The sequence below is a fragment of the Choloepus didactylus genome, chromosome 3 (genome assembly GCF_015220235.1).
Source record: "Choloepus didactylus isolate mChoDid1 chromosome 3, mChoDid1.pri, whole genome shotgun sequence".
NCBI classification, from domain to species: Eukaryota; Metazoa; Chordata; class Mammalia; order Pilosa; family Megalonychidae; genus Choloepus; species Choloepus didactylus.
Window position 1 is genome coordinate 16,238,351 of NC_051309.1, and position 6,723 is coordinate 16,245,073.

Consider the following 6,723-nt stretch of genomic DNA (forward strand, 5'->3'; position numbering starts at 1 on the left):
GCTGCCACTGTTTCAACACTGCCATCACCTTAGACCCAAGGATACAGACTGGTTGAAAGGGAAAGGCTGGGAAAAGATATTCCACACAAACCATAACAAAAAAAAGAGCTGGGAAAGCTATGCTAATAAAAGACAAAATAGACTTTAAATGCAGAGAAGAACAGTATATATTGATAAAACGGGCAAGAGGTTTATGAAGTTGCCATAATCATCTAATGTCGGGACTTGCAGCATGAACCAGGCTCAGGAAGGAGTCGAATGGCATGTTGTGGATTGAATTGTGTCCCCCAAGAAGATATGTTCAAATCCTACCCCCAGTCCTGTGAAGGGAGCACCATTTGGAATGAGGTCAAACTGGATTCGAGTGTGCCCTTAATCCAATATGACTGGTGTCCTGATAAGCAGAAGAAATTTGGACACTGTCAGTACAAGAGAGATGGAGAGAGATGGCCATGTGATGGGGGCAGTGATCAAGTGATGCTCCCACAAATGAAAGAACTCCGAGAACTGCCGGCCACCCACCAGAAGCAGGAGAGAGACGTGGAGGAGAGTCTCCCCTTTAAGGGGAAGCATGGCCCTGCCAACACCTTGAGTTCAGATTTCTAGCCTCTGGAAGAGTGAGACAATAAATTTTTGTTCTTTAAACCAACTCGTCTGTGGTATTTTGTTACAGCAGCTCAGGCAATGAAGACATGGTCTTTAATAAAAACTTAAATAATGCCAGGGCTTTTGTTTCTCAAAGATCAGAGTCAAAGACAAATTACAGATTGTCAAAATAAAAATTTACCACATGCAAATTTAAGCATTCAAAGGGTTCATTGAAAGAGAAATTGCTAGAGTGGGGAGATCTCAGACCGGTGAAGTTGGAGTGAGTCTCAATAGCTTCAGGGCTCATGCCTCTTCCTAAAACACTAGTGGACAGGCAGAAATGGTCAGGAACAACAGTTCTGGGGCTCTGGAGGCCAGGGGATTTCTGTGCAGCATCCAGGGAAGAGCAGAACAAAGAGACTGAGAAACTGCGGTGAAGACTTGTGAGTAACTCGCTCAGCCATGGCTTCAGGCACTCATTCCCCACCCTCAAGGCAAGCAACTTTGGGCCCATCCAGTCCCTTCCTGGCAGGCTGTTGCAGACTGGGGGGGGCCATGGACGACTTCTTCCCCAAGAACAGATGGGGACGTGGTCCAGTACTGATCCAGCTATTGGCTGCCAAATTTAGACCACTGGGTCCTGCTACTTTAGCCCATCCTGAACAGGTGCTTGCTCACCATTTGTTTGATCTGCAGCAGAGTCAGAAACAGAGGAGGGCTAAGAATACTCTGCCTTCTTAGGGCTATGGGGAATAGGGTGCTAAAGAGTGCTGTCTGCTGGGCAGGCCAGGAAAGCACAGCCTTGAGGACCTGGCAAAAATGTTTTTTGGCATATTTCCTGACTCTGTCCCCAAGGCCTTTTGAAACTGGTCTGTGCCCTTGGCATAGGTCTCTGGCCCTGTTTTGGCTGGGAAATACTGACAAACCAAGTGTCAAAGAAAAGCCTTAACCCAAACCCAATCAACAACAAAATCCTACACAAGAAGAGAAACTGATATTCAGAATAATCTCACCAAGATAATCAGATGCCCAGGTAACAGCAAAAAATTACAAGCCATACAAAAAGAAACAGGAAGATATGGCCTGTCAAGAAACAAATTAATAATCCAGAGGAGATACCAAATTTGGAAAAACTAATCAAAGATGTTAAATAAATTTCCTAAATGAATTTAAGGAGATAAAGGAAAAAATAGCTATAGAGATATAGGCTACTAAGAAGACACTAGGTGAGTATAAAGAACAATTTGAAAGCATGCAAAGAAAAGCAATGGAACTTATGGGAATTAAAGGTACAATAATGAGATTAAAAATATGCTAAAGGCATACAACAGCAGATTTGAACAAGCGAAAGAGAGGATCCACAAATTAGAAGACAGGACATCTGAAACAGAACAGACAGGAGAACAGATAGAGAGAAGAATGGGAAAAAAGGAGCAGGGTATCAGGGAATTGAGTAACAGCATAAAGTTCACAAACATACACATCATGGGGTCCCAGAAGGAGAAGAGAAGAGAAAAAGGGCTGAAGAATATTTCAGGAAATAATGGCCCAACATTTCCCAATTCTTATGAAAGACAAATATACAAGTCCAAGAAGCACAACATACTCCAAACAGAATAAATCTGAATAGATTCCACAACAAGGCATCTACTAATCAAACTGTCAACTACGAAAGATAAAGAGAGAATTCTGAAAGCAGGAAGAGAAAAATGATCCATCCCATAGAAGGGGTGCTCAAGAAGACTAAGTTCTGATTTCTCATCAGAAACCATGGAAACAGGAAGGCAATGGTACAATGTATTTAAGATACTGAAAGAGAAAAACTGCCAGCCAAGAATTTTTATCCAGCAAAAGTGTCCTTCAAAAACCAGAGGGAGTTTTAAATATTCACAGATAAACAGAAAGTGAGAGAGTTCATTAATGAGAAACCTGCCCTACAAGGAATACTAAATGGAATTCTGTAGGCTGAAAAGAAAAGACAGGAGAAAGAGGTTTGGAGGAGAGGGTACAAATGCAGATTATCAGTGAAGGTAACTAAAAAGGTAAAAAGAGGGATAAATATAAGATATGATATATAAAAACAAAAGGATAAAATGGTTGAAGTAATTGCTGTCTTTAGAGTAATAACATTTAATGTTAATGGATTAAACTCTCCAATCAAAAGACACAGATTGGCAAAATGGATAAAAAAATATTATCCATCTATATGCTGTCTCCAAGAGGCTTACCTTAGACTCAGAGAAACAAATAAGTTGAAAGTGAAAGGCTGGAAAAAGATATTCCTCACAAACAGTAACAAAAAAGAGCTGGGGTAGTGTGCCAGTTTTAATATATTATGTCCCCCCAAAAGCCACATTCTTTAATGCAGTCTTGTGGGGGGAGATGTCTTAGTGTTGATTAGGTCAGAATCTTTTGATTGAGTGCTTCCATGGAGATGTGACTCAATCAGTAGTGGGTGAAACATTTGATTAAATTAAATGGGTGGAGATATGAACCCCACCCATTCAGGGTGGGTCTTGATTTAATCACTGGAGTCCTATTAAAAAGCTCACAAACAGAAGGAGCTCAGAATAGCTGAGAGGGACATTTTGGAGAGAAGCTAAGTGCTGACACTGATGCTGAGCTTGGAGACATTTGGAGATGTTAGCCCAGAGTTTGCTCTGGGGAAGCTAAGAAAGGACCCTGATGCTTAGATGCACAGGAGCTGAAGAAGCTAAGAGAGATCCAGAGACATTTTGGAGAAAGCCATTTTGAAATGCAACCTGGGAGCAAAGGAACAGCAGACACCAACCATGTGCCTTCCCAACTGACATAAGTGTTCTGGATGCCATCGGTCATTCTTCAGTGAAGGCAACCTCTTGCTGATGCCATAGCTTGGACACTTTTATGGCTTTAGGACTGTAAATTTGTAACCAAATAAACACCCCTTATAAAAGCTGATCCATTTCTGGTATTTTGTCTAATGGTAGCATTAGAAAACCAGAACAGGTGGCTATACTAATATGGGACAAAATAGTCTTTAAATGCAAAACTCTTTTAAGAGACATAGAGGGATACTACATATTAATAAAATAACAATCATAAATATGAACCTAACCAGAGTGCCTGAAAATACATGAGGCAAATACTGGCAAAACTGAAGGGAGAAACAGACATCTCTACAATAATTGTTGCAGACTTCAAAACACCACTCACATCAATAGATAGAATGTCTAGACAGAGAATCAATAAGAAAACAAAGAACTTGAAGAATATGAGAACTGAACTAGACCTAACTGACATATACAGAACATTGCACCCCAAAACAGCATGATTGCATTCTTCTCAAGTGCTCATGGATTACTCTCCAGGATAGACCATATGTTAGGTCAAAAAATCAGTCTCAATAAATTTTAAAAGATTGAAATCATACAAAGCATTTTTTCTGATCATAATGGAATGAAGCTGTAAATCAATAACAGCTGAAGAACTGGGTAACTCACAAATATATGGAGGTTAAACAACATACTTTTAAACAATCAGTGGGTCAAAGAAGAAATTGAAAGAGAAATCAGTAAATATCTTCAGATGAGTGAAAACAAGAACATAACATATCAAAACTGCAATGAAGGCAGTGCTGAGAGGGAAATTTATAGCCCTAAATGCCTACATTAATAAGGCAGAAAGAACTAAAGTCAAAGACATAAATGCACACCTGGTAGAACTAGAACAAGAACAAAAAAGTAACTCCAAAGCAAACAGAAGGAAAGAAATAACGATTACAACAGAAATAAATGAAATTGAGAACAATAATAATGAAAAACTGTAAAGAAACTCAACAAACCCAAAAGTCAGCTCTTTCAGACGATCAACAAAACTGACAAACGCTTAGCTAGACTGACAAAGACAGAAGAGAGAAGATGCAAATAAAATCAGAAATGAAATGGGGGACATTACAACTGACCCCACAGAAATAAACAAAGATCATAAGAGTATACTATGGCCTTCCCTGGTTCATGGCAAGGCAGGAGGAGTGCAGAGGGGCGAGCCAAGGCAGGGCTACCCAGCAGCACCTGCAGTACTGCTTTCATCTGCTCAAGGCCATCTCTGCCATTGTGGTGGCCACTGCCCACTCTAGAGGATGAGACACTGGTTTCCCCTGGTGTGATATTTGATGCTCCCCTACTGCCAAGATGGAGGGGTTTTTGTCCATAGTTGGGACCATAGCACTGGGGAGACAATCCACTCCCAGTGTATTATGACCGCAGCTTCTTTTGCTAATAGTGTAAAAAGTTCTCTTGAATAAAATGTTGGTGGATGATATTGGTGATGTAAACATTACTAATGATAATACAACCATACTGAAGTTACTAGAAATAGAACATCCTGCAGCTAAAGTTCTTTGTGAGCTGGCTGATCTTTAAGACAAGGAAGTTGGAGATGAAACTACCACAGTGGTTATTATTGCAGCAGAACTACTAAAAATGCAGCTCAACTAGTCAAACAGCAAATTCATCCCACATCAGTTATCAGTGGCTACTGACTTGCTTGCAAGGAAGCAGTGCAGTATATCAGTGAAAATCTAATTATTAACACAGATGAACTTGGAAGAGATTGCCTGATTGATGCTGCTAAGACATCTATGTCTTCCAAAATCACTGTAATTGTTGGTGATTTCCTTGCTAATATGGTAGTAGATGCAGTACTTGCGATTTTAAGTACACAGATATAAGCAGCCAGCCTCACTATCCGGTCAATTCTGTGAATGTTCTGAAAGTCCATGGGAGAAATCAGGAGAGTATGCTAATTAATGGCTATGCACTCAACTGTGTGGTGGGATCTCAGGGTATGCCCAAGAGAATAGTAAATGCAAAAATTGCTTGCCTTGACTTCAGCCTACAGAATAAGGAAGTGAAGCTGAGCTATAAGTGGTTATTACTGACCCTAAAAAAACCAGACCAAATTAGATAGAGGGTGTCAGATATCACCAAGGAGAGAATGCAGTAGATCCTGGCAACTGGTGCTAATGTTATTCTAACCACTGGTGGAATTAACGATATGTGTCTGAAGTATTTTGTGGAGTCTGGTGCTATGGCAGTTAGAAAATTTTTAAAAAGAGACCTTAAACGCATTGCTAAAGCTTCTGGAGTAACGATTCTCTCAACCCTGGCCGAACTGGAAGATGAAGAAACTTTTGAAGCTGCAATGCTGGGACAAGCAGAAGAGGTGGTGCAGGAGAGGATTTGTGATGATGAGCTGATTTTAATAAAAAGCACTAAGTCTCGTACATCAGCAACAATTATCTTAGGTGGGGCAAATGATTTCATGTGTGATGAGATGGATTGCTTTTTACATGATGCTCTTTGTGTGGTAAAGAGAGTTTTGGAATCAAAATCTGTGGTTCCAGGTGGGAGTGCTGTGGAAGCAGCCCTTCAATATACCTTAAAAACTCTGTGACCAACAGGGTCTCGAGGCCAGCTTGCTATTGCAAAATTTGCAAGATCTCTTCATGTTATTCCTAATACACTGGCAGTTAATGCTGCCCAAGACTCCACAGATCTGGTTGCAAAGTTAAGAGCTTTCCATAATGAGGCTCAAGTCAACCCAGAACATAAAATCTAAAATGGATTGGTCTCAATTTGGTCAACAGTAAACCTCAAGACAACAAACAAGCAGGGGTGTTTGAACCTACCATAGTTAAAGAGTTTGAAGTTTGCAGCAGAAGCTGGAATTATTATTCTTCAAATTGATAATCTTATTAAATTATACCCAGAAAGTAAAGGTGATGAAAATGGAAGTTATGAAGATGTTCATTCAGGATCCCTTGATGGCTGATGTGATTTCTCTTTTATTTATAACAATGTTAGATGCAATTGTCTTGTACCTTGAGTATACACATTTAAGTAAAACAAACTGTCAAAAAAAGAGTATACTATGAACAACTATATGCCAACAAATTAGACAAATTTGATGAAATGAACAATTTTATAAAAACTCATAACCAACCCACACTGACGTCAGAAGAAATAGGTCTCAAACCAAGTAAAGAGATTGAAACAGTCATCAAAAATCTTCAACAAAGATAAGCTTGTTCTAGTTTGCTAGTGCTGCCAGAATGCAAAACACCAGAAATGGAATGGCTTTTATAAAAGAGGG

The 6,723-nt window shown here is 39.8% G+C and overlaps 1 pseudogene; it reads left to right on the plus strand.

Moving 5' to 3' along the window:
- The first annotated feature begins 1,143 nt into the window (after window positions 1-1,143).
- Window positions 1,144-6,402, plus strand: LOC119530206 (annotated as a pseudogene).
- Window positions 6,403-6,723: the final 321 nt, after the last annotated feature.